The sequence below is a fragment of the Athene cunicularia genome, assembly GCF_003259725.1.
Source record: "Athene cunicularia isolate RWA chromosome 9 unlocalized genomic scaffold, athCun1 chr9_part1, whole genome shotgun sequence".
Taxonomy (NCBI): domain Eukaryota; kingdom Metazoa; phylum Chordata; class Aves; order Strigiformes; family Strigidae; genus Athene; species Athene cunicularia.
The window spans coordinates 12066289-12071216 of NW_020799110.1; the positions used below are offsets into that span (position 1 = coordinate 12066289).

Here is a 4928-nt window from a genome sequence, read left to right on the forward strand (position 1 = left end):
GGGGGGTTAGGAGGGGAAGCACAAAATTTAAATTTACATACCCAATGCCTCAATTCACAGTCCAAAAGTTTCTTTCAAACCTACAAATAAAGCACAAGAAAACAAATGCCACATTAGCTGGTAATTATGAATTGGCCGTGGCAGGACACAAGCCTGCTGTTTTGCTCGAGTTGGATAAAAGCTAGAGATAACAAACCTTCTACTCTCCAGTAAGGTTAACATTTGTTTCTTCCGGTACAGTACGTTCTTATCACAACCACAGGCTTTGAGAATCCAATCATAGCTTCTTCCACACCCTCTAGCCCAAACCATGGGCGTATGCCAAGGAGATTTTAATTTCCATGACTCAGGAACTTAAAGGCAGGTGGAGAAGGGAAGTCGAGCGAGAATTTTCTCACCACTTCTTTCAGAGATAACTCTTCCCCTGCCAAGACTGAATTCCTGGCCAGTGCCATATCCAAGACCAATGCCATATTCCCAGCACCTCGTTAACAGGTATGACTTACACACAAACATCTGCTGCCACTCTGCTCAGAAACCTGGAAAGAGCCGGAATCCAGTCCTTCAAAACAGCTACTGCCCTTCTGGGAATACCCACACGCTCCAGCCACCAGTGAAAACACCCTTGGACAGGACTGCCAAACAGACTTGGGAGGATATGGGCGTCAAGTACCAAAGTGACTTGGCCAGGATCACATAGGAAGCCAGTGGTGGAGACGGATGAGGACCCAGAAAAAACGCCTTCCTCTGGCTGCTGGAAAAGCCTTCCCCTAAACCGCAAGCTTTGTCTCCAGCCACTGGCTTCATGGGCAACATGGCTGGGGCAGCATGGCAAGAAAACCCAGGAGTCAACTGCCTTCTAGAACTCACACTATTACTCCCAAATGTACTTAAAACCAACAAAGGCAATTGACCTGGCACCAACACAGGAAGAAGGTCCTCAGACAGCCACCCCAAGCAGGGAAAAATGAAAAAAAAAGTGACCAACAAACCCCCAAACCTTCATCATGCTATTTTGAGGACCGACCCCAAACACTGGATGGAGACAGCAAGGCAGCCAGCACTTGGAGATACCATCCAGTCCTGTGAGGACAAGCGTCCCCTTCCCTCGCCTTTGTGGGAGATGCACAGTTCTGGAGCCAAAGGTCCCCTCATGTCCCTGGAGATGCAGGGGTAGGATGAAGAGGTGAGATTTAAGGGAAGGTACCACACACAAAACACAGAGGGGCGTCTTAAAGCCCCATTCCAGCCATCAAATGCAAATCTTCAGAGCCGCTCTGAGCCTGACTAGCTTAAAACTTTACGCACACACAAAAAGTGACTCATTTCCCAAATACTGCAGACTCTGACCTTTCTGTACACACTCGCTGCCAGACGCTCGCTACCATCAATTGCAAGCCAAGGGACTCGCGGCACTCTGCAAGGAGCCCGGCACGCATCCGTGTGTCCATATGAGCGGATGTATGCACTTGGGGCAGACGAGTGGCATCCTGACCTTGGCTGCACCAGCAGACATGCTCCGCTGCGCTCCCGGGGACTCACCCGGGTGTCACAGACACGGGGAAGTGACCCATCCATAAACCAACGAAGTTGCAAACTGCGAGATGAACTCTGCGCCCCTGAACATCACGTGAGAAGTCGTTGCTCTATCGCCAAATTCCCTTACTCAAGCGAGGCCGCAGCACTGTCCGGAGAAACACCCAGCTCCCCTCCCAGGGCAGGACCCCAGCACAGACCCCTCCCCACCCTCCCAAATTATCCCTCCCCAAGGCAGTGCTGCTGGAACGCCCACAGCTGCCTGGGCAGGTGCATCCCAAGCAGCTCCCGGCTGCAGGATGTGGGCATGCAAAAGGGAAAGGGACCTTCCTTCCCTTGCTCTGCTGAGCCGCATTAACCCTGTCCCTCCCGGCCTCTGCACAGCACCAGCTCCACACCCCAGCATGGAAGGATGCTCTGACCAGAGACAAGCAGAGAAGGGGACAGCAACAAGGAGCAGACACCACCAGGACCAAGCATAGTCTTTGCCATCCACACCCCCCTCAAAGCCCATGAGGCTCCCCCAGGCTCAGCTGAGGCCAGAGCATCACCCCAAGCTCCCCCCAGTCCAGTTTTCCTGCTCAGTACCTTGCAGGTGAGGGCTCTGCGGCAGTGCTCGGGGATGCACGCCGGGGCTTGCTGTGCCCGGAGAGGAAAGTCTGGGCCGGGCGCGGGGCCCATGTCAGGGGTGGCCACACGGGACTGTCGCTGCTGCTGCCTTCCAGGAAGGCAATGGGTCTGCCCCGGCGGTTCAGGGAACGGCCCTTCCCTGCCGGCACCTCCCCGAGAAAACCCATTCCTGGAAGGGAGCCCAGGGCTGGCTCTGCCCTCCCTGCAGCCGGCTCGGTAAGCACAGGGAGGGCGCACCTGCGGGGGGGGAACCCTTCTCAGCAGCACACCGTGCGAAGGGGAGACCCTCACAGCTCCTCCACCCCCGGGCAGAAGGGAGAACCAGGGATTCCCGTGTCCTCATCCATCTTTCTGCCATGCACAGGGAAACCCCTCCATCCATCACTCTCCCAATCATAGGGACTCCCTTTTCATCCATCCTCTCCCAGCCTTGTTCACAGGGCAGACTCCTTGCCCCTCTACCCCTCTTTGCATAGGGGATACCCCATGGTCTTTGCCCTCCTCCCACCCCCAAATATCCAGTCTTGGGGAGGGCAACAATCACTCCCCGGCCCTGGGCCCCAGTCTCCTACCCCTCCAGAGCCTGCAGCGCCGAGGGATGGCTGGGTGAAGTCTCCCTTCCCCACAGCCTCATCCCACACAGTGCGCTGAAACTGCCCGCCCAGGGGAAGCTCCATCCTGCCCCCTGCTTCCTCCCCAGCCCCACGGGAACATCCCCCTGCCTGCCAGGGCACACTGCCAGCTGCCTCTTCACCCTGCCAAGGCATGCCTGGTTTCTCCCAAACAGGGACCAGAGGGACAACCAAGAAAGCGGGGTGGTGTGAGGGACCCCTCAGGCACCGCCATGGGTGTTACAAGCCATGGTGAAGAGGATGTTTTTGGCTGAGGGAGTGCAAGCGCCCAGCTTGGCTTTCCTGATGTCACGGAATCAGGGGGCACTAAGCGTCCTTTAGCTGTCACAGCAGAGTTTTATTAATTTAGTAGCTTCTGGTTGGCGTCTAGGCCAAAACGTGGCTGGGTTAATAATAATCCAAGAAGAGATCGAGAGAAGTCCTAGCGCACGGTGTCAGCACAGATCAAAAGCAGCATCACTAGCGCAAGCCCTGTCGTATTTTCCATCGTACCATTCCGTGAGCGGATTGCACTCACTCTATCGAGCGGTCTCTGCTAACTTTCAATCTGATCCAATTTCCTGCCAGCAAACAAATGTTTCTAGGAAATGCAATACATTATCTGGACGGGTTTATTATCAGCATTTGGAACCAGGAAAACTGCATATTTTCTCGAGCGCTGCAGGGAACTTTATAGTTTGTACTTCAAAAGAGGGTTTAAAAGGATTGCCCTTGAAAGCTGGCCCGGCTCAAGCCTCCACATTGTTTTGGTCTTTGCAAAAGAAAATGCAGAGGAGGAGGGGGAAGCATACTAAAGCTGTCTCCAACGTTTTCCACTCAAGATGACTCCCCTGCCCTCTGTGGAGCCAAGCTCCGACTGTGAGGCAGAGGCGGTGCGTGCCCTTGGGAAGCGAGGAGTCAAGCCTTCTTCAGCATTTCAAACGACCCCAAGCAATTTGGCACATTAATTTTTCAAGGGAAGGCAGGAACCTTGTTCCAGCTGAAGTTGAGGGAGCTACTCCAGAGAGCGAGGAACCAGCACCGTGCTCTGCCAACACCAAGCCCTGCACCAAGGTGTTGACCTGATAGTGGGGTGCTGACAGAGCCGGACATCCCCAGCAGCCGAACCGGGTCCCTGCCCCGGCTGGGCTCAGAGGAGGTGTCCCATCATCCCCACTCCATATCGGGGCAATAAATCACCAGCTGGCACCGATGCCCCCCGACCCTGTCTCTATCCTCCTGGGGCTGAGGGTGGCACAGCTCATTTTGGCAGTGAGGGACTGCTCTGGCATCCTGCCTGGAAGGGACCAGACACATATGCAGCTTGGGGTCCCTTGGCCAGAGGAGAGACACTCTGTCACCCCTATATTTAGCCAAACAGATTTAAGGAGACTCATTTCAGAGGGTGCCCAGTCCTACTGGACACATTCTTCAGGACCCACTGTCCTGCAGCGTGCTCATCCCAGGCTCTCTCCTCTGTAAACAGGGGTCCCACATTCCTGCTGGGCACTCGCCATGCAGCCCACAGGCAACGCACCGACCAGGAGAAAGAAGGGGAGGAATACAATACAGTTCAAAAATTTCTCCCCTTGCCCAATGCCCTTAGCTCTCCCTGTGCTTTAAATGTGAAGCTCAGCTAAGATTGCTGAGGTTTTAAAACAATCCTGAAGACTGCACACTTGCTCCAATTTAGGGGTGTGCGTCTTTTGGCTGCCAGCATCCTGCAGCAATGGGAACACAGAAGATGTAGCATGGATTTAAAAAAAAAAAAAGTGGGGAGGACAACATTTGCAGTCTAAATTTGCAGTCTGAAGGAGTTTACTGGTCAGATGCTGACTTTTGGATACTCATCTAACCAAACTGCAAACTGTGAACTCCTGAGGTTTGCCAATGCCTGCTGTAAACATGGAAACCAAGTGTCACTTTTTGCCAAACAGAAGAATGGTTTAAAAATAGAACAAGAATACAGGCACTCGGCATACAGGGCTCCCGTTTATAGACTCCCATGCTACTATAAAATGGAACAAGAGGTTATGAGCACACAGGCAACTTTTCACCAAATTTAGAATTTACAAACTTCTCAGAAACCTGAAAACAACATTTCAAGCTTCAACTGAACCAGTAAAAGCTCTTCGTGTGGAGTTTGCAGCC

General features: G+C 53.5%; 1 protein-coding gene across 2 annotated transcripts in view; it reads right to left on the reverse strand.

Annotated features, from left to right (window-relative positions):
* BCL6 (B cell CLL/lymphoma 6) overlaps positions 1–167 on the reverse strand; it is a 9244-nt gene extending 9077 nt beyond the window's left edge. Inside the window, exon 1 of one of the 2 annotated variants that reach the window (XM_026854934.1) lies at positions 42–167. The gene's annotated coding sequence lies outside the window, so the exon portion shown is untranslated. The remainder of the gene's footprint in view (positions 1–41) is intronic. The other variant, XM_026854935.1, reaches the window with a different exon arrangement.
* Positions 168–4928: the final 4761 nt, after the last annotated feature.